Below are 23,747 nucleotides of genomic sequence, written 5' to 3'. Positions count from 1 at the left end.
GCGCGGAAAAGGGGATAGGGGGATGGAAAGACGGAGTAGTAGGGTCGGATGGAGCGGAGTGGTAGATGGGAATGGGGCAAAGGGGTGGAAGAGGATGGCGGATAAAAGGGTAGGAAGAGAAACCGATCGTCGGTAGGGGGTTGGGTTGGGTTGGGTTGGGTTGGGTTGGGTTTGGTTTGGTTTGGTGGTGGTAGTGGCGGTGAGGAGAATAGCGTGGCCGGACTGTAGGAGAGGGGTGGTATTATATTTGCGCAGGGCCGCCCGATAGGGCGCAGTATCGTCGCGACCGCCGTCGCGTGCACGTCGATTTTCTGTGCGTTTACGTGTCTTTTAGACCGCGAGTGCATCTGCACCGAGAACATCATTTTCCCTCCTCGTCGGCCGTACTACCGTGGCCGGCCTTCCCGTATCCCATCTCTTTTCTCTTCCTCTTACTCTCGCTTCCTCTTTTTCTCTTTCCTCGTCTATTCATCTTTCTCGCGTTTTCTCTCTCCCCTACTTACTAACTACTCTGTCTGTCTCTCTATCTGTCTATCTGTCTGTCTGTCCGTCTTTCTCTCTCTCTCTTTCTCTCTGTCTCTCTCTGTCTCTCTCTGTCTCCTTCTCTTTCTTTCTTCTCCTGTTTCTCTCTTTCTCTGGCTCACCGTGCTTCCGTTCCATGCGTGCCCGTTCCTTTTCGACGTTTCGCGCGTGATCGTCCACTACTCCACTGTAGTTTGCGTTCCCCGAGCCGCGTTTATTCCGACCAAACTATAAACAACAACAGAGACCGCGAGTCGAGCGGACGCTCGAGCAGGAGTCCGCGAAGTGTTCTGGCCCAAGAGTGAGTAGAGAAGTGTCGTTTACGTGACCATTGGTGTGTTTGTTTCTGTTTGCACACTGCCTCCGAAAATAAAGGATCTTGTTCGTTTCTACCCTCCCGATTCTCGCCCCATTGCACGGCCCCCACGCTCGAAGTAACTTTTCGACGTTCACGCAACGCGACCCGATCTCTCTGTTCGCGTTAATTCGGCGGATACACACCGAAAGGCTGGCTGGCTGGCTGGCTGGCTGGCTAGCTGGCTGGCTGGCTGGCTGCTCGGTGCAAGAATAATTGTCGGTAATTGCCGCGGGATCGTCGGGTTTTCGGGGGATCCCACTTCGAGTGGCTCGATGGAGTAACGAGAACGAGACCGACGATGCAACGAACACGCTCGTTTTCGAACCCGTTGACGCCGCGCCGTGATAACAGAGGGTGAATCACCGTCCGAGCAAAATGCTACCACCTTTGCCGAATACGCGACGTTAGCTGACATTCTCGCGTTGCGTGAAAAGTCGGCGGAATAGGGACCAAAGCTAATTTCGACAACGTGGATCTGTCGCTGCAACGATACCAGGTGGGTACTTACGTCGTAAATGTTTCTTCGTTACACCTGTATGCATCGCGTTCCTTCTCCACCTTCGCCGATTTCTCAGTTCTCTCCGCTTCTAACTATCGTGCTTTCCTTTTGGCTCCTTTTCGTAAAATCTTACGCTCTTCAAATTTGTAACAATAACGATCGTCGTGTAACAACAATAGTCGCGAAAAGATCTTGGAACGAGATAACTTTCTCGAGATTTAAAAACGATTTTAACTTGAGAACGAGAATGAAATAATAGTCGAAAATAAATGTATTTTTTTTTATTCTTCTTACAATATCTATCTATGTCACAACTCTGTCGAGCCAACTAGCAAATACGTTATCCATTATTTGGTATAGTATTCTAGATTACCGGTGCTTCGTTCGATCCTACTTCTCGTATTTTAATTAGAATCGAGTATGCAAATTAAGCTAATTTAAAACGAGATTCAAGTTTTTATCGCTTCGCGCAACGTATAAAGAGAAATAATTATCTCTTGCAATTTCTGACTTTTTCCTATTTTCACGTTCGAACGCGACGCGAATTTGCATTTCTTTGAACAAGTCCGCTTTATCGCTGGCCTATTATCGAACATTTCGGAATATGAAGAACAAATTGCAAGTGCAATAATAATTTGATGATAATTTTATCGTTTTTACGTTGAACTTGAATTATTATTATTATTATTATTATTATTATGAATTATCATTACGGTCGTCACGCGATTAAAGTTCTACGAATCTTGCGATCTCAAAGATCGTAGTTGCAGAATATTCGTAATTTTATCGATATTTTAGTCCATATAAATTATGACGCGGATTCGTGCGACTAATAATATTATGAATGACGTAACAAAAAGTAAATCGCGAAACGAACAAGCTACAATTTATTGCCGTTATCGCGATAATTAATGTTAGAACTGTACGTTTATAAAAATATTTCTATATTAACATTGTACGATAGACTTTGCCCTTGTAGATACGTACGTGCGTACATACAGTGGCGAACGAAAGTATCGGCACAGCCCGGATTTTCGCACAAAGATCGTCGTAAATCTCTAAAGAACGCGATTCTTTGTTTAATTTTTTTGCAAAACTCGCTTTAAAGTTCAAGTACACCGCGAATCGCGATTTTTAAAAATAATTGTAACAAATAAAGAAAATGAAACGCACGTAGAGGTTCCGTTTTCAGCGCGACAAAAGTATTTGTAAACTCACGATTTTGGGCTACAAATCAGTCGCGACCTTTCTCGTAACAGCTTTTAGACAATCAGGCATCGGACGTACCGATGCTTTCGTGAATTTTTCATCTATTTTGTGCCATTCTTCGAGAGGTACTCTCCCCGGATCTTGCTCAGACCTGGTACGGCGTGTTTGAAATCCTTCCGCCTAGTTCGGACCGAAGAAGCTCGATAGGATTTTGGTCTGGCGATTGTTGCGGAGTCGTTGACGCACGGGGTGTATTAAAAATGATCCCTCGTTCAACGACACAGACTGTGCGTTTGGAATCAAACGGAGAATCGCGTCCTCTACAGACTCGCGAAGAATTCTGCACGAAGATCCGCGAGCTGATGGAGCGTTTGCACTTTTATTTTTGTATTTGTTTCACCGGACTAAAGTAAGATGCAGAAGGGGATGGTCGATGGTCGCTTCTAATTGTCTATAAATAAGCCGATAAGGATACGTCGCGATAAGACGAACGGCGCGCGAGTCTACGCAAGAGAGAAATTCGATTTTCGCGGTAGCGCGATACCATTGTACGAAGCGTCTCTTTGTCCAACTTTGATTCGAATCCCCCCTCTGGCATCGTCCGATTCTCTATACGACGATATACGTCTTAAAACTTGATAGAACCGACGATAAACCGATAACCGGTAAGATCGATGATAATTGTCGCATCAAGAAGGTGGCTAAGAATATCAACTTCTCTTCTCTCGAGTCCTTTCTCGATTTATAGTTTTCTTTGGAACGACGATAACGAATTTTTGATACGGTGCTTCGGCGCTTTCGATTATTAGATAAACGACGGAAAGAATATACATACATGTAGTGGTGTGTATGCACGGAGGTGTATAACCTGTTACGTTATCTCTTGAGCGTTCGTTAGCCAAAATATTATATTTCTATTGGATCGATGATTCATCGGGTGATTATTATATTCTATCAGTGACAGGCATACGATGCGTTAATGCCGCGTGACCGCTATATCGCAATAGAATATTATCCATGGTTTTACGTTGCCCCCATTACCTTAACGGCTTAACGCTGTGCACTGAATCGTTAATATCGCGCATAATTGTATCGCTAGATCATTTTCAAACAATTCGTTAAAAAATTTACACATTTTAAACGATTTTTAGCATCGAGAAAGCAGCCGTGTATCTCGAATTCGTTTAAACGATCGATCGAATATTAACGAATATTAATACGTATAATACCTATTGATTTACAGTTCGAGTTTTATATCGTATTACGTTTGAATTTCGTCTTACGATAAATTACGATCGATCAACGAATTTCTAAGGTGAATTCCGTCGAAACAAACGTTCCTTTTGAAGCGACAACGTATACTCTTTGACATTCTGCGTTAGACGCGTGATACCTACGTCGATGTTGGACGATCTCGATTTCGCGAACGTCGCGGGGAAAGTACCGAGAGCTTTTTGACTCGTTGTCGGTTCTCTTACCCCGCTCGGTGGCGTCGCGTCGTCGAATCTTTCTAGAAAACCCTGATCGCTTTCCACCTGCCGCAGGGCACCGTAAGCCCGAGTGTTCCCGAGTCATCGGCCCCGTGAACCGTGCACCGGTGGTGTGTCCGCGATCCGCGGCGGCGGACAACGACGGCGGCCGATCGATGTCGGGCCCCTCGTCGATCGTCGGCACCCCGAAACTATAACATCCGCCAACTCTTTACTTAGAACCGCGCGCTAATTCTTAACTCGCCAGTCGAAAGTATCACCGCTCGAAGCCGTTATCCAGCCTAAACCCTGATGCGACGACACGTTTATGGTTGTTTACGGCTGTCGGCGATACTATGCGTCGATCCAAACGCGTGCCTACATCTAGCATCTATGCGCGATCTATGCGAGTAATAAAAAATACTATAGCTGATTTTTCGCTTTATATCGCAATGTCTTTGAAATTTAATACGCTTTCGAGACTCGCGCGGACCTTGTACAGTATCGATTCACGTTTTCTCATGCTTTCGCGAAGAATAGGCGTAGATCGTAAGGAGCGTAAAGGAGTATACGTACAACGAAATAGAGAGAAGCCTTTCGTACACGATGGCGTTAAATTCGCGCATTTCACTCGATATCTTTGATCCTGACCCTGACTCGATCGCACGTATACGCTATGTATATATATATGTATATGTACATATACACGCCTTGCACATGGAATATCTATGCATACAAGTACGATCGAGTTATTCTTCGTTGAAACGTCGACTCGAAAATGAGAGAAAAATGCTCTTTCCTTTTCCTCGAGATTGAACTTTTCCTGAAAAATTTCTTCCACTTTAAACGTTACTATATACGATACACGGTGTTTTGCGTAAAGCGTTACATATATTAAATACTTATATACTTTGACCGTATGAGTGTTTGTGTGCGTGCGTGCGTGCATGTATGTTAAATACAGCATACGAGCACGGGTATAAGCATCGTTCCGTTGTTTCTTCCTGTTTAAAAATTTGCGTTTAATATGAAAATTTTGCAACTCTCTCCCTCTCTCTCTCTCTCTCTCTCTGCCTCTCTCTGTGCGCAATAAACGATTCAGGATCACATGGAATAGGAATTATGGGATGGAATAGGTAATAATTTATCGGTCACGGTACTAAATGCATAAATTAGCCTTCAAAATGCATCAACGTAGCAACGTGTTGGCAATTCTTTTGAGAATTTCTGGCCCGTTTTTAAATTTGCATAAAGCGGAAATCTTCTTACGCTGGTTCAGCTCGTTTTAATCTATTCTAGTTTTCTTTGCTAAAACGTATTACCATACATAATGACATACCACGTAAAATTCTATTATGCAGTACGCAGACATAAAACGTCGCTTTGGTCCGAATTACAAAGATAAAGTCTCCATTTCCCTTCCACGTATTTCGAAAAAATTCGTATTTTGAAATCGCCAGCCCTGTAACTGAAACAGTAAACAACGGATATGTTATTCTTTATATTCGGAAAGAGAACGCTTATATTACGCGAAGAATTCTTACGCGTTGCGTAACGTATTTCTTCCGATGTGTTTCATACTTTGTATTATTCCACGAGTCTCCGTAGAAAATTAAAAGCTGGTCTAGATTTTGGTCATGACGATGATTCTTCCGCAAAGGCGGTGATGTAAATTTTGCAACGGGTAGCAGCTTACTTCTTAATTAAAACCGAAGCTTTTCTTCCGACCTTATTTTCATACCATTGCGCATTGTATCGTATCTGAACACGCATGTGAACTAGTTGGTAATCCCGTTAATAACACTTCCCTGAGGAAGAAATTATGGACTGGAAACACGCGATACTTTTACCAAGAAAAGCATTTGAAACGGAGGTTTTAGCGAATTAAAACGTTTTCGGGAAGCGCTTACGGTAGTCAATGACGTTTTAACTTTTCTAATTATTTGACTATAATATTTTCGATCTACGCGGCAAGTATATTTATTTCTATAATTTATCCGACGATCGCTCTTAAATTTGACAGCTCACAACCGCGGTTTCATCGGAACGAGAGCGTCGGTTCGTTATACCGCGTGCACGTATCGAAAAGGGTGCCGAAAAGGGTGCCGAAAAGATGGCCGACATTCGCCAGATTTCGGATATCGAGACAACGAGGACAGCCGTTGTACGAAACTATCGTTCGAGGCTTATTTCTCGAATTATAGATAACTTTGTTCTACGCTAGAAATACGATCGTAGCGCTGTTTCGAATATTATGCTTGTCCGCTACTCGCCGTGAGAAACGAGATTACGATAGAATTTGAGCCGTTATATTTAATTTCGTTGATTTACGTGAAAGTGAGAGACGCGAAGAGCGAGCGAAATAAAGAGAAAGGTTCGTTGGCTGAGTCTCGTTATATCCAGAAACTAAATCACCGTTTTAAATTTCTCCGGCGTAAAACTAAATTATTCGTAACTTAAATGGTAAGCGTCGAACGACGTCTTTGTACGCGAATCCGTTTTACGATCCTGCCGTTTAGAATCGTATCTTATATGCAAATAGCATATAAGATATAGCATATAGCATAGCTTTTTCTAATATCCTGTTTATAGGTGTAACGCGTATCTGTCGTTAGGAACGTGCACAGGATAGCGCATCAATTACCATACGTATAGGACGACGTTATGAGTTGACATTGGAAATTACAGGAAACGTTGAATATTACGCAACGATATGGAAAGGGAAACGAGGACTTTTAAGCCGTTGCACAGACGAAAATTTGTACACGTTTGTTCTCGAATCTAGTGGTTTCCAGTAGATCGTTGTGACCGAGCTAGTAACCATTTTCCACGCAAACTCCTCCTGGTATCGCGAAATCGTAAAATTTCGAACGTATATACGTGTTTCTATGCGAGAAGGCTATACACATAGATTTGATCTATCGCGTTCCCGCTTCTTTTCTGCCGCTAAATTGTTTTCGTTAAACGCAACTCTCGATAAGTATCGCAGCTCGAGCTACGAATCTGTTACGTTCGTTTCGTCCGTAGAATTCTCGTGGATCCATTTCTACGAATTCGGTAGCAAGCAGCGTACTTTTCAATTTACTCGAATGCAGCTGTTTTTTATGCGAGCGCGTAAAACGGGAAGATACGGAGGTCAAACCAAATAAAATGGTTAGGTATCAAAGTTTTTTTCAAATTAGTGGAAACTTTGATATCGTCGGATTACGCGTTCGTTCCACTCAACTCGTAGAAAAGGAATCGAACTGCCGCGTTCGAGCCATTCGAGTCGCTTACCTGATTCCATGTGAGGCGGTATTTGGCACAGGGTGCCAAAGAAATACTCGGGGCTGCTCAGCGGTGTATTTTTTAACGATCCTCGCATTCGACTCATTTTGTACAACTCTCGATTACCACCGACTATTCTCGCTTCCCGGTTACAACCCGACTATTCTCACTTCGCGGTTAAAACTCGACTATTTTTCCGATCCGATTGGTTTCTTTTCGTCGCCCCTCGATATCCCCACTACGCAAGACGTTCGTTAGGCGTCGGCGACCGTTGCCACGTACGCCTTCTTCCGAATATTTGGCGGAAGGACCGTAGGGACATCGATGGCTCGTTAGGCGTGTCGGCCTTACGCTTCGGCGATATACTTTGTATCGACGGAACCGTTGGGTCGTTTCGTTGTCGCTCGATCTCGTACATTCGACTATTCGAAACATTCTGCGTAAAATGCCTGGAATTATATCGTTTGCGTAAAGTAACGCGAAACGTCGATCAACACGTCGACGATCGAGATTACTTAACGCGTTCGCTGCGAATCCGATTTTCACTTTCTGCGATACACTCTGTACGCTAACGAACAATTTTCGTACAATGGCTGTTTTCGTATTTAGAACATAAATAGAAATAAAACTGCGATACCGTCGTTATCCCTTAGTTTAAACAAGAGTTTCGTCGATTCGTCGATACTCGCAAGAACGTCTCGTAGAAATAGTAACGTCGGTGCAGAAAATACAATTTCGCATTTAGTTGGCGTATTAAAAATCAACATATTTACCGCTCTGAAGCAGTTACACTCCTATATGGACATTTTGACGTTTTTAAATATCGTTGCTGGAATCAATTACGAGTGGTCTCTCGATCAATTTGCAAGATCTTTTCCATCCGACGTATAGTTTCGACAATGTTCGACGCTTATACGTCGTTATACTCTGTCAGAAATTAAACGCGTAGACGTAGATATTCGCAAAAGCGTATGTATGCGAAACGCGTACGCGTGGTATCCAAGTACCGAGCCTTGTTATTTCACGCCACCGGTCGGTCATCTCGCTGGCCGTCTCTTCGCGGCGTTACATCGAGCGTCCAACGTTCGGACAACTCGATCAGCGACCAAAACGAGTTGTCGCTGTTTATCCCTTCGCACCGTAGACGAGATTTCGCGCGTCCATCTTCTCGTATTTAGAGGCGAATAGATCGCGAGTATGTAGTATTTTTCTGAGTACGATATAACGTGTTTCGTAACGCGCGATACGATCGAGAGTCTACGCGGGGTTTCGACGCGGAGGAATACGTCATAGTGTACAATTTTCTTTCTTTTGCTTCCTTTTCCGCGACATTGATTTTAAATACCAAAGAAACAGATGGACTTGGCGAATATTTACATGGACCGTAGAATCACCCTCTTCCTAGTCGTGCCGCGAGTTACGTTACGAGACTGGATTTTCGGTATTCCTAATTCCCGCGCAATCTTATTTTTCGATAAAAATGTTCGTATCTGTTTAGATAGTCGATTTCTGCCGGATTTGCGCAAACGTTAGACGATGTGTTCGCGCTTCTTTCGGATATCGTACGTGCTAACAAAGTGGATGGATCGAGCGCGTTCTCTTTGCATCTTTGTCTGAATTTACGTACGAGATATCTCCCGTTCAACGACAATGTACGCAAAATATGTCGTACAAAGCGTTGCAGATGCGACGATATCGCGTCGCGAGATATCTTGTTCGTAAGCGCGGTGGAATCGATACGGTTCTATCGAACGTTTCGTCGATCCAACGGCCAATTTATTCGTTATCGTTTGTTACGCAGGAGGAAAAACTTGTTAAGCAACGCGCATGCCACGTAGGTATCTGCGCTTGGTTTCGATCGGTCGTTTCTGTGGCAATGAAAACGTGAAAACCTTCGGAACGAGTCGAGGATACGTTTTGATTGGTGAAACAAACCATTTTCACGACGTCGCGCCGCGCCGTACGAGCTTACAAAGTAACGAGACACCAGAGGCAACGAATAAGCTACATAGTTGCTTTTGCAATGGGTGAAATTGCATTTTGCAGTTCTTGTGAGATGAAAACACGGTTGCGGTTACTGGAACAACGTCGGGTAATTTTCCGATATGAAAGTTGACTCTCGTTGAATCGGTTGGAAAAGAAACGTAAATGATACGTCGCGTTAAACGTAAAGCCGGTGGCTAAAGTTAAGCCAGCTAAAGCCGACCATGATCATAGACGAATAAAGATTCGCTTTGAAAATTTGCCAAGTCGATCATGTCGTATACGAGGACCTAAGGTAGACAACTTTCTAGGACAAAGTGGTTGGCGTCTTTCTTCTAACTACGTTGTCGAGAAAACGATTTAATCGTTTAACCTTCGCTTTCGTAGTACATATAACGATGTATCATGGTACCGTCTATTATACAACGTTAGTTGGACGTTAGTAGGCGTTAGTAGACGACAGCCATTTCGTTGGAAAGCAACAAGTAGTTGCAAAATACGTAGCTATATCGATAGCGTGACCTAGCTAGGTAGTAAAGACCTGCTATTATTCCATCTTCGACGAAACATTAATCTAAAGCGGAACTAAAATCCGTTGCCTTCGAAAATATTTAATTTCAATTACCTTCTTTCAGTTACTTTCGTTCAACGGTTAGACGATATAATAAACGCGTAATTGCTTCGTAAAGCTTTTACCGTGCGACGATCGAACAAACGTTTCCATAAATTTATCGCTTCGTACAACATTCCACGACGACTAAATTTCCTGGTTATCGTTAAAAAGTACGACAACGACCGTTAACGATAAAGAAGGATAAATAACGATAAAAACAATTTCCTTTATGCCTTACCATTTCTCGTCAGATTATCGTTGCATTTTTATAGGACGTTCCAAGGCAACGAATTTGCCTACGTTTTTTCGCATCGATATCTTGAAAAAGTAATCGTCGATATACCCGAATCCGTTATTTAAATATCCAACGTTCTCGGCGAGTTTATTTAAAACATTCGACAACTATATCTAGTTATTCAGCCGGAAAATCAAATCGTCGAACAAAGCCGCTCTCCTCGTAGGTTCTGGAAGCAAGGAAATCGAAGCTGTTGCATGGAAGCAAGAGGCGAGTTATATTTTGAATCTCTTTGATTCTGCGCGGTTTTAATCTGCGATCGTATAAATATGCAGGACAATGTAAATTCTCGATGCGAATCGTTGCATCGTGAACGGTCGAGGGCCAATCGAATCCATCGCCGAGCTATCTGGTAGTTTCATTCAGCCTTGGACTCAGAGGAAATCCCTTTGTTGCGGATCGTAGATCGTAGGGCGAATCGTTCGAGTTTCTCTCTGGAAACGGAATGGCCGATCGAGACGGTTGCTCATTGCGAGCAACGTGATTTCGCGCATTTAACGATCTATTAAAACAAAGTTACGATTACTCGGAAGTTGGGAAACATAGGCGCAGCGAACGAACGAAAGGGGACGACCAAGTTGGCCGATTTAATTTTCTAAATATTCATGGTGCGCCGCGTCGTGTCCCTCTGGCAAACGACGAAGACCTGCCGTCAACTCGGAACACCATAAATATTCTACGTCGCACCGCGTCGTCCTAACTCGAAACGAGAGACGAATACGGTATATCGTATATCTCGGATGGCAGCTTCGCATCCAGCATACACGGCGAACCTAACGAAATATTAAGTTATGCAATTATCCATGTAAATGGAACTTTCCTTTCTCGTTGGATCGGCAAAGGCTATTCCCGAGATTATTCGGCAAGCAGCGAGCAAGCTCGGATTCGATCTGACGGATCTGACGGATCTGACGGATCTGACGGAATACCCAGCCGATAGACGCTATTCTCCTTTTAAAATTAACGTCCGTTCGAACGAATGGCCATAACGAATCTGGCCTACGGGGAAATCAAAATTATATCAACCCGGCTCGTCGTAAGTATTCCACTTTGACTGGTCGCGCGTTCGAACGATGAGCGAATTCAGGATATTGTTATTCGTATTGCGAGAGCGTCTGGATAGAACGGACGATGGTGGAAAGCGATCGTCGTGGATGGTTCAACGCGCGTCCGAATCTTTCCGTAAGATTTCGAAAAACGACGGCAACGACGTTGCGTTTCATCCGGCGTACGACGGAACGAAACTGCAGAACGAGTGGCGCGAGTTAAAGATACCGCTAACGAGTAAAAGCGAATTACTCGTACGTAACGCGTCGTATAAAGTTCGTACGTAGTTGTAGAAACTCGTAATACGGTCTGTCGTTCTTTATGCCGTGTCTCTTAGCGAAAACTCGACCAACGTATTCGGTACTAACGTTCCTCTAGAAATTCATACGTAAACGAGAAGATATCGTAATTCGATTGAACTTGGGAATCCAATTGGAATCTGGGCGCGGATCAAAATAGAAACCTAAAGAAAGACCGATACTTTGCTTCTTTCTTACGTCGAGCTCTTCTTCGCGGTGCGGTTATTATCGATTTCGGATACACGATCCTTTCGTCCTAAATGGAAAATCCTGTAGCTAAAGAATTCAGAGGCGTTGCGGCTTCCAAAGATAACGATATTTTTAGTCTCGACTTCTTTTCTCCTGTCATTCTGGATTCTTTGGACAAATATATAGTCTTTCAAACTGCGACAAAGTTTCGCTGACACGAATTCGGCAACGTACCATTACGTAAATTAGATATGCGCAAATAGTCGAATCGAAATACTTAGTTTACGATAGGGACGTTTAGCTTACGGTAGTTCGACGAATATTTCGCCCGATGTTGCATGCCGATAAATCTTTCCACGTTCCTTTCACGGTCTTTATAGGTTTTCCGTATTCGTTAACGTTTCAACGGATAAAGTTCTTTGACTAAGCGTTTGAGAACAAATGGCGCCGCTAAGGACGAGCCGAGAGAACGAGAGGAAATCAGAAGCGTAAATCGACGAGTGTTTCGATGTATCAAAAGTAAAGTCACAGAATTCGTTTTTATCGTGTTTGCTCGGATTATGTCATCGGTTTAGAAACGTCCTATAGAATTCGCACGATCGTTGTTCCGTCTAAGTCGCGTAACGATAGAATACTTTTTCATTTTCACTCTTACGCAAATTCACTTTTATCGTTAAAATCAAAGAGCAAAGAGCGACGAATTTCAAATATGCATCTCGTTAGATGATTCGAAGATGTCCAGTAAACGATAAATACGATCGCTTATCGGAAAACATATTCTTGAAATATCCTTTCGAATTTCTATACTTTATTCGGCTGATTTCCTAGAATTCGAGTCGCTTGAATCGCCGTTTGAAATTCGATTAATTTCAACGAGGCTTTCTCTCTGTCGTCGAGTTGCTTCTAACGCTTTTCGTGTTTCGTATGATATTTTTACGCGCCATCAGCTTGCAAAGTTTCGCCCTGCTGCGATTCTAGAATCTGTATGGCCCGATCTGACTCTTATTTCAACGGGCAAAAAGACGCTTTTAACGTTTTAAGAAAACTTTTTGCGTAAAATCGAAGGGTCGAGAATCACGATCGAATCGGAGATGATGGAAATAACGCGACGTAGCTAAGGCGCGAGTCGCGCAAAATAGCGAGCAAGCGTTATTAAAGTTATCCCGTTACTATCAAAGCTGCCTTGCTATCGGACTGGAATCAAATATCAATTAACGGATAATCGTTTCGAACATCGGTCGTCGAACAAAGTTTGCTCGCGAACGCTTCTCGACCAACTTTGAGCAACAGTATACGGAGACACAGATATTTACCATCGCTGCCAAGTACGTTCTAACCAATCTGTTTCCATGGTCGACGTCTGACCAGCACCGGATTCGATATCCGACCTTAATCCCCTTCGGGATTCACCTCGAGGAACACCGTGATTTTCCTTCGATAGTCGTATAATACATCGTACGTCGCGGCGCGTCGTACCGACGTATGCGTTATGATTTTCCACACAGTCGTATTTTATCATAGTCTACGGTATTACGCAACGTTTATTTTGATCTTCGAAGCAGTCTTTCGTGGAACGAGCAAATCGTTTCATCTACGCCTTTAACCCTTAACCTTTGAAACGTCGAAGCTTTCGAAACTTAAACTTGTTTTTTTCTCCGATACCTGTTTCAAGTGCGTGTTATTTATTCAGGATAATACCTCGTAGGTACGAGCCAGTCGCGCCGAATCCGTAAAGTCGTGCATATTTAACGATTCGGAAAGTCTTCCTTTTCCGCCGCTCCAAACCTAATACGTAACATTTGTCTTCGATAATTGACAATTGGTAATTGATTTTCATCGTTTCGTGATCGATCGTAGAAATCCTTTAACCGTTACAACGGGTATTTTAGTTTTGGAGATATTTTCTACGTCCTTTCGTATTACGTATATTACATAGACAGCGAGTCTACGGTACGAGCGGTAAGAAAATTAGAACGCGATCTTTGCCAACGTATCCTTCGTGAAATTCGACGCAAGCGTATGTCGCTGTTGTAATGGATCGACGTTGTTACGCAGATTGTTATAGACCTCTCTAAACAACGATAAAATATCTTTTGTCGTGTATGGAAGCTGCGTACAAAGAGGTTTCAGGTGACTTGGCAAGTAGATAATGTCTCGGGTAACCAAGAAGCTTCTGTCATCTTTCTCGTAACACGAAAAAAGCCGCGAAAGAGGTAGAAAAAGCTATTTTTTTTTTAAATTATGTTTTCTATCAGTACTTTCGTTTCATCCTCGTGTAAAAAATCATCTTTCGTCCGTTCGTGCAATACCTATATCCCTGACCACACTTTTTATATTCCGAAAAACGAAATCACGTAATATTTCTGTTCTCTAATTTGCCATTCGGAGTTTATACCCACGATCGATCCATCTCTTTGACGCGTTCTGTCTAATTTACGTAGATAAATACATTTTATCGTAGAATATTTCTCGTATATCGGGAATATTTAATCGTAAACACACTCGGAACGATAAATGGAAAAGAAGACGAATGTACGTGTCATCTTATATACAATATTAGTCTCGTAAAAAATCAACTCAAAGTATCGAAAATCGATAACGTACGCGATACGCGACGTACATTTGAAAGAGATAAAAAATGTAACTGAAATGTTTCGGGTGCTACGATATCGACGACGACGACGACGACGACGACGACGACGACGACGACGACGACGAAGGCATCGCGGCATTGCGAAAATAATGAAATGGCACGTGTCCAAAAGATCTACCGAACGTCCATCGAAAGTACGTGCCGAGAGACCAGCTTGCAGAACTGGCTGACAGCCAATTCCTGTTCACCTGATATGTCCATACTGTGAACGTTTAAATAATGCTGTTACACGACAAATATCGAGTCCACTTTGAGGCGGAAGGCAACCGGAGATCGCGTTGGATCGGGACAATGCTTTTAGGAAGAAACACGTAAACGTCAGAAAGATATACGTACGAGGTTACCGGATCCACGTGTTGCGTGTCTGTTGCTTTCTCCGTTGAACCCTAGCAAAATGCATATCAGGGCGCAACGCTTACGATCGGACAATATCGATTAAAGAGAATATAAATCATCGATATACGAAATGTTTCGCTATGCCTTAGTCGTCCGTTCGTCGCGTACACGCTGATACGTATCCACGCGTAACCTAATGATAACTGCGCGCGGTCTTGGTTCTAGAGTAGTACGCGAAAGTACGTTTGGTGATATATATATATAATAATAATAATAATAATAATAAATTCTAGCAATCGAATTTCCGATACGCTTACAAAGACGATTAGCATCGATAAGTTAAGTTTACGTAGGACCGTATAAAAATGCTGCCACCTATTTCAAAATTTATTCGAAGTTTTTCGCGAATATCTTTGAAGCGGTTGTTCAGAATGTTGGCCTTGCCTCTTCCATATACGTATACATACATCTATGTACGTAATTGTGGAATTTTTAGATGTTCCTTTCGCGATAACGTACTTGTCTGTAATTTTGTCCGATTCGTCAATTTTTTAGAGATATGCCAGTAATAATAATTACCAAATTAAATACAGGAAACGACAAGATAAATTAAAGATACGAACAAGTATCTGTATGGCTATGACGTATTGTTGTAACACTTATTTGCGGTTAATTTTCCGGGTAACCGAAAATTTGCACCGTAATATGTATAAATGCGATAACAGCGTGGATCTTAAAAATCGTTTGAAACCATAGACAATATGATAAATGGATGTATGTTTTATGCAAAGAAAGAGACGTGACATTTGGTAAGGGAATTCGGTATTCGCACGGATTTACCAGAGACGATGTGCCTGCAGCAAAATCCAATTACAGTATGTCGGCATCGATTATCTCATTAACCGCTGTGTCTGTGTACTATTAGGTGATATATAAACTGTGTCGATATCAGTCATCGATGAACAGGAAAATGCAATCAGAACGCTGGATGCGCAAAATTAACAATTTCATGGCAATTAATCTGAGTGTGTTTTAATCGAAACGAAAATTTTTCCTCCGAATATCAAAATAACTTTGTATAATTTTCCATGTATTTACATTCGCCATGTATCACCACAGGATACATAGTTCGAACGTAGAATATCTTAGGTATGTGCGTATGCGTTTGCATACGTAACGTACTACATACGTATTTCTCCTGCTTTGCTTACGATCATTTTGGATTTTCAACTTTCGCAACATTATCGGATAACGTATTTCCGATTCTTCGGCTTTCAATCGTATTATTAGCAAGTACAAGCATTTGGTTCCGATGTTTCCTCGACATTCCGGTCCTCTTCTTCGGGGCAGATGTGAAAAGTTCAGTTTCTTGTTACGCAACGTGCTGATAACACGATCGAAATTCGAAGAATTACGAATATGTCAGCTGTAGCAGCTTTCTGGAAGAATGAACCGCAAGACGAAACGACGAATAAAGTCGATCGTAGTTGGTGATAAATATCGTCGTTCGTGAAATCGATTATACATAGAAGTTTTCCAACGGGAAAATTGTGCGACACCTCGTTTTGAAAATTGTATTACCAGCTAGTTCAATCGAATTTCCGTCAGGCGTGTACTTACTTACGTGGACAAAGTTCGTAACAGAAGTGAAGCTGACAAGTAACTGTTTGATGGGCTAACGTGGCTTTGCGAGCGTCTTGTTCCTAAAGACCAACCAAATATCAACTTGTCCTTAATGCCGCAAACTATGGATCGCGTTCTCTGCATTTATAGCTTTTGTACGATAAACGTGGAAAATCGTTCAATCATGGTAACATATGTGTTTTCAAACGTATTAGTATACCCGTAAAAGCTGACAAGTAGAAATTCGACCGATAAAATTTCTCTCAAGACTCGCTAGAGATTTATACGTTGTAGACGTTTCACGGTGTGTCGCGTATTTTCCAAAAAATATCCGGTCAAAACGTGAAACATAGTACTAGAAAACTTTATATCTTAAGCGTTATCGTATTTAACGCGATCCTGCGTGTCTATCTTCCGATTCGCCACAGTATCCGGACTGGAAAGTGTTTCTTTCGAACTTGTCCTCCTATATCGGATCGTCGAAGCTGAGAACGAGGGCCATTTTCCTTGAAAATAAAACGAATAAAAAAGAAAGCAAATCTGTACTCACGGTTCAGGCGTACACAGAGTAAATCGTACGATCGCTGGAGAATAGTAAATTTGAAAAAGGATCACGCATCGACGGATCGAGCGAAATTTTTTACGCCTTATTTCCGTGAAAAACGACCCTCGTTTTCAGCTTCAGTGACCTTAAAGACCCCTCCCCCCAAAGAGCGTCGTTCTAGCCGAATATTTTGCGATCCGGATACTATAGCAGAGTTTTATTTTCTACGAAGAGTGAAGTGCGCGTACTTTCTGTATCTGATACCGCATACGCGATAAATCTTGCCACCTAATTACGTTTCTTCGTTTCATTATCAAAGGATTAACGTGGAAACATCGAGTCGGATTATTTAACATTCTATGTCTCCTAAATTATCGTATTTGATACGAACTATATACGGTATATGCGATTATACCTATTATAATTGCATGTGCTTGCAAGATGTAAAGATACAAAGAAAAGAATCGTTTATATATGTATCTTGTGAAATTTATTCTTAGTTTCTCAATTTATAGACTCTTATACATTAAGTTAAGTCCCGCCTGTTTTTCCCGTTCGATGGTGTAACATGGTATTTCCGAGTCGAGTTTTTCCTTCGCGCTCGCAAATGTTACGTATCGTTTTAAAAGCTTCGTTTCGGCAATCATTGTCAACAATTTATCGCGATCGGCGAACCCTGATATTTGTTGTACAGTTTTAAAACGTTTAAAAAAACAAAGAACAAGTCTGTTGTACGCGTTACGCTTTTCTACTGCTGAAAAAGCAAAAACGCGCCGCAAAATTCCGGGAGTCGCGTAATAAATATAGAAACGGAACGACTTTATGCCACGTCCACGTTAGCTACGTGGATAATGGAGTTGGTAACGAACCGAAAAACCACCGTTGTTGACCGGTTGTGGTAAAAAGAAAGTTTAAAATTGGAAGTCGCGTATAAGTATCGGTATCTAACTGTGTGCCAGATACTTTTCACCGTGCTAGTAACGATATACGTATATCGCGATTATTCGTTGCACTTGCAAAATGGAATTTCATTTCTTCTTATATTTATTTTATTTGTACGGTGATCGTTCTTCCGAAGTGGATATCGTTTGCTGGCACAAGGTAGTAGCGATATCGAGACGCTAGGTGTGGGCAAGCGAAGTTAACGCACGAACGTTGCTTCGATCGGTCAACATTATCGATAATAATCGCGGATAGATTTTTTTAACGCATACAGCGGTACGACTACTCGTCTCTATAAATTATTGTAGAAGGAAATTGCAAAGTGGTCCGCGGTAGACTGGTTGGCCGGGCGACTGGTTGATCGTACATAGTTAGCTACCGCTCGTTCGTGCAACAATTTTGTCATAAAGTAGCTTCTCTTGGGAAACATTCCGTAAACTTCGCCGCAATCGTGTCACGGTCATCGACGATCGCGATATTCGATATAGCATTAGAGTAAAACGAACGCAAACTTTTACCTTTTCGTTCTAACCAGTCTTTCGTTACTACAATACACGTAGACGAAGTATATTTGTATATTTAATTTGTATATTTAATTTAGCGACTCTTCGTGGTTCTTCTTTGAATTTATGATCGTCGATTTATCAACTTCGAAGTAAGCAAAAGGTTGTGTATCGAGGGGAGAATGCTTTTCGGTCAAGGAATCTCCGATCGATGGTGTCAAGTATTCGGTCAAAGAGCATCGGCGTGCCATTCGACTCTGCTTTCGATGAAACTATGAGTCGTCGGTTAATTTGTAATTTATGACGTACAACTATAATCGAAACGTAGTCGAAACGTAAAGCCACATTCGAGAGCTGTGGTCCGTACAGCGAAATCGTTAGATCTACAGACAGATTATAATGCAGCGATCGCTGCTATTGAATCGGTTTCGGAGAGGACCAAATTAGTTATCGAGGTTTGCTCTCCGAATTAGAGATCTATTTGCATATCTATGTTCGGTGCGCGGTATCAGCGAATGTAATCACGAACATATTACAAACATATTTTACAAACTTTAGCGATCGTAATGATTCTCAGGGTAAACGGTCGATCGAGACACCGATTTTTATAAAACAGTCGGTCGAATTATCGTCAGTCGTTGGAAGCAACGTCGTTCAACGATCGGCCCAACAAATACCCCGGCACTTTGATAGATTTATGGTAACGGTAAACGAACGTTAGCGAATTTTCCAGTTAATGGTAAATTAACGTCAATAGAAGCGGTACTCGATAACCTTTCCCGAGATCGACGAATTATAAACGTAAATCCTGCTTAAAATGGTATCATTTTGCGCGTATCTTTTTACAACGAAATTACAATTCACAGATTTATCCGTTCGAGATAGCCAGTCGGTAGCCTTTATATCGGCAAAAGAAGAATCTCCTTTGTACGTGTAATGATAAAATTAGTACGACATCGAGCGGCCAAACAAAATAGCGAGAAATTGAGAATTATAAAATTAAACGATCCGAGCTTTTCAAGCGACAAAGAAAGTACGCAATCACGGACGATCGGGCTGCGTTGTATCGCGTAGCAGGTTGTCGCATATCGTTTTTAAAAGTCAGTTTCATCGCGTTACGATAATCGACGCCATACGCAGCCGTAACTGCGACAAGGAACGAAATAATTGGAAATCTTCTTTCTCGTAAATTCGTGATCGAATCGCGTCTCTCGACGAAGAGAAGCGTGCGTTCTGTTCGTCTTTCGATCGTTGTCCAATAATAACATACCGGCGAATTATCCGAGAAAACTCTATGCGAAAGAATCGTGCGCGAATCTGGTTATCTAACTGGCAATTCACAACCCCGAAGAGAAAGTAATCCACGCCGTGGAATCGTAACGTTGCGGTAAGATAAAATTTAACGAATGGTATTAGCCGGTGAAATTAAAACTCGACAGAAACGTTTCATATACCGCGAGCTAATACTTTTGAAAACTTGAAGGGAAGGAAGTCGGACCACGTAATCTATATAAGTTTGAGATTGGAATCCGAGTTTTCTTTTGCCGGACTGCTGCACTAACAAATTGAGCTATCCACGATATCGACAGATGCCTTTCGGTAATTCGAATATGACAAAAGGTATTTCTGAACTTTAATGGAAAAATTCGTCTACGCTTGGTACAACGATCGTACAACGTAAAATACCTGCGGAGTTTTCCACGAAACGCTAGCATGTTCTAAGACTAAAAATGAGAAAAGAACGTTATGCCAAAAACGATGGCTGGTGAATCCTAAAAATATTTGTTTCTATATCTATGGGATCTGATCTAATCGTATCCTAAAACGTTTGATAGCTCCGCTAACGTTAACCTCTCGATTTTATTAAAACTAAATTTGTACCTCGAAAGTACGTATTTTTTACGTTTCTATGTGTTACGTCGCGCAAGGCATCTGCACGCCGCTGCATCCGGCGCTGCTTGACCGCCAACGGTCTGCGCACCGTTCTTCGACCCTCGATAAATCCAAGGAACCCGTAAAACGATAGCTTTTGATGCTATTGTTTTGACATATGTCGTCAATTTACGGAATAAGCTCCATATCCTAGAGATGCTTTCCGTTTATAGCCAGTTTAGAAAGGCCCTTGGATTTACTACACGCTATTAGGAAACCCGGAGAAAGCAGGTAGTGACTTAGCAAAAGACGAATGCTTAATCACCGGGAAATCCAGGTTTTCCGTTAAACAAGACATCGACTAGCAACATTGGTAGGAGGCTCCATCCCCTCTGGTCGTTCTTTAACATCGACTTAAACCAATGGACATCGTAGGTCGTTGCCCTCACTCTACTCACGAAAGGTGTGAACAACGAATCCACGTCCTTAATAAAAAGGGAAACACCCATACCGAGCTTTCTTCTGTAATCCTACGAAAACGAACTACAGTTTTCCTACAACATTCATCCTGTCGATTACGAGGCTACTTCGGTTGTCTCTCTTACTCGTTCCTTAACTACGTCATATCTTAGGATATCGTCTACGTTACTGCGTATCAGTGTAAAAAGTGTTGAAAATATATAAAGTTTATAGCTCTGTTAATCACAGTGTTATACTTATTCAATCACCCCTATTATCCTAGCGGAAATAAGGGGATCGATCTATTCGCGGTGTCGATTTTTGCAATCGTAACGGGAATTTACGACTCCCGTTGACGCGCACTCTCGCAACCGCGTCTGCCCGCGATAGGCCGAAAATACACTACGTTTACGTCTTCTATCAGGTATGTAAATATGAAACCGGAATTTTTGTATAGAAAATACACGATTATTGTATGAAAATGATTAAAAATATTTTATTCGAAGTATTGGCCATCGCTAGCTATACATTTTTCCCACCTGTCTGGCAATTTGTGGATGCCACGCCAGAAAAACTGTCGCTCTTTCGAGGCAAACCAGTCATCGAGCCATTTTCGTACATTTTCGTAAGAAGCGAAGTGCTGGTCAGAAAATGCGTGTCCCCATCGATGCAAATAAATAGTAATCGGACGGAGACAAGCCTGGTGAGTAAGCCGCGTGCGAAAGTATTTCCCAACTGAACGCTTCGATCGTTTCCTTCACCGGTTTTGCCGTATGCGATGGTGCATTATCACGAAGCAAAATTACTTTGCGTTGCCTTTTTTGATATTCTGGTCGTTTTTCGCGCAAAGCTTGATTCAAATCGATCGTTTGTTGTCGGTAGTGCTCGGTATTAACGGTTTCGCCAGGTTTTAACAGCTCAATTCGCTGTCTTGAATCTTTTTCGGTGGTCTTCCACGTTCTTCGTTCCTCGCGTCAAAATTGTCACTTCTGAATTTTTTAAACCACTCGAAGCACTGTGATTTACCAAGAGCATGCTCACCGTAAGCTTCGACGAGCATTCGATGCGATTCTGCGGCAGTTTTCTTCGAATGGTAAGAGAAAATCAATGCTGTCCGCAAATCGTAGTTTCCAGGCACAAAATTTGACATGTTCAACGCTATTACAAACTATGCCGTTGTATGAAACTTGTATCGTTCCGAGTCGAAAATGTTTGTGATACGTCAACAAAGACTTTTGGCATCTATGACGCAATTTAGCGATAACTACATTATCAGCTAGGGCCATCTATAGGCAAATTCCGGTTTCGTACTTACAGACCTGATATGTTAATTTATACGAAAAAACGATATAACGAAATGCACGTATTCAGCGTATCCGGAGCATCAAAAAGTTAATACGCTTTTATACGAGTAAAATGAATAGAAAGTAATATTTACTTGGAAGTACGAAATAAATAAAACACGAAGTACAGTGAAATAAAACACAAAACGACGCGTATGCGCGTATTATCGTTTCATTTCGCCAGAGAAATTTCTGAGAATGTTTCATCGTTTCCATTATACCTATTTATGTATATGTATATATATATATATATATATATATATATATATATATATATATATACATATGTATAGTACACATTTATCAATCGCAAACGATAAAACTCACGTTCTAGCTGTTATGTAAATTTGGATTATTACGTGTGTAGCGTAAGCTGTTCTACGTTCGTTACTGATAAATTACTCGCTACTTACAGTTTCGTACTGAAAGTTTCGATTACATTGCGAAAGCCAAGTTAGATATCGACCACTTCATCCTTGATCTTCCAATATCTAAACTACCGACTGGATTTATCGAAACTAGTTTTACCTATTAAACTGGATAATCCAATGAAACAGCTATATGTGTATTTGCGAATGCCAACGACAGCGGTTCTCCCTATAAATATCGCTATAAATCAATTTCTTTTGATTTTTCCTCGCTGTTGCTCGGGGCCAATTCAATTATAATTCAAATTAGCTCTGTCTTCGGTCGGATAAAACGCGTTACGCCGATGAAAATGACAATCGTCGTAAAATCGTTAAACGTGCTGCGAGAAAGATATATTTCTTAGTTTTAGGATTCGTTGACCAGTTGACGGACTTATTTATCGGTAGGTTGACAATTTTCATTGGAAAGGAGATGCGAATGTAAGCGTAGAGTACCTACGGATTAGTTTGGCTTATGGCACTGCACCTGTTGGCTTTACAAGCTTTACGGGTTAATACGTCCCCTTTTGAAGGTATTATAGATTTTTCCGAAATTGACGCGATCAATGGTTTCATTTTACGAGACGACCTGGCGAGACTCGTTATCTACACCCTCGGTGAACGACAGATGCGTCGTAAAGTCTCGACAGGGGATAGGAGCGATTCGAGGACAGCTTCCTCTCGGACCTAGACTTTCCATCGACTCGCAACTGCCACCTTTCTAATCTCTTAGCTACGATATTCGACGTTCCACGCATCCGACTTCCAGCTGCTCGAGCTGGAGTTGCCTGTTTCTCGAAATTGCCCATAAATCGACGATGGTATACGCCGATTCGAGCTGCTCCAGAGTCGTCTTGCCCCGTTTTAGTGAAATTCGGTGGAACGAAAGCACGAAAGAGCGTTCGTTTGCCGTTTCATGATTCGTCTTCGCGTCCGAGTGCTCCGAGACGCGGCAAAAATAGTTGTTCGATTCTTTCGTTCGTATTCGTCGTGTACCCGTTGTATTTTGTATCGGAAACTCGAATATACGTCGCCTTTGAACGTTTTTCCGCCAACGTAATTGCCACTTAATAATTTCTTTCGACTTATTCGTTTCGATCGGGCGCAGGAGATGGGTCGTGTACTTTTTTCGAATAGCTCGATGAATTTAAAATGCCGAGATAATTCGTTTAAAAAGCGTACTTGCCCTTCTGGCCGCGCTCTCTTCGCGAGATTGAAAGAGTCGCGACGCTGGAGTTTTCGAGCCTGAAAACGCGGCTCTTTGAAAATATTGCCAAAAGAGAAATCATCGTCGGTCCTCTCGAAATAATTTCCG

At 42.0% G+C, this 23,747-nt stretch overlaps 1 protein-coding gene across 4 annotated transcripts in view; it reads left to right on the top strand.

Annotated features, from left to right (window-relative positions):
* The first annotated feature begins 262 nt into the window (after window positions 1-262).
* The window catches only part of LOC138182023 (1-phosphatidylinositol 4,5-bisphosphate phosphodiesterase epsilon-1), a 125,155-nt gene continuing 101,670 nt past the window's right edge, over window positions 263-23,747 (top strand). For 3 of the 4 annotated variants that reach the window (XM_069117489.1, XM_069117491.1, XM_069117488.1), the window contains exon 1: window positions 263-823. The gene's annotated coding sequence lies outside the window, so the exon portion shown is untranslated. The other variant, XM_069117490.1, reaches the window with a different exon arrangement.

The sequence above is a fragment of the Bombus flavifrons genome, chromosome 7 (assembly GCF_040668555.2).
Source record: "Bombus flavifrons isolate JBK064 chromosome 7, iyBomFlav1_principal, whole genome shotgun sequence".
NCBI lineage: Eukaryota > Metazoa > Arthropoda > Insecta > Hymenoptera > Apidae > Bombus > Bombus flavifrons.
The sequence above is the reverse complement of the archived record's forward strand: the minus strand, read 5'-3'. Positions and strand labels throughout refer to the sequence as shown.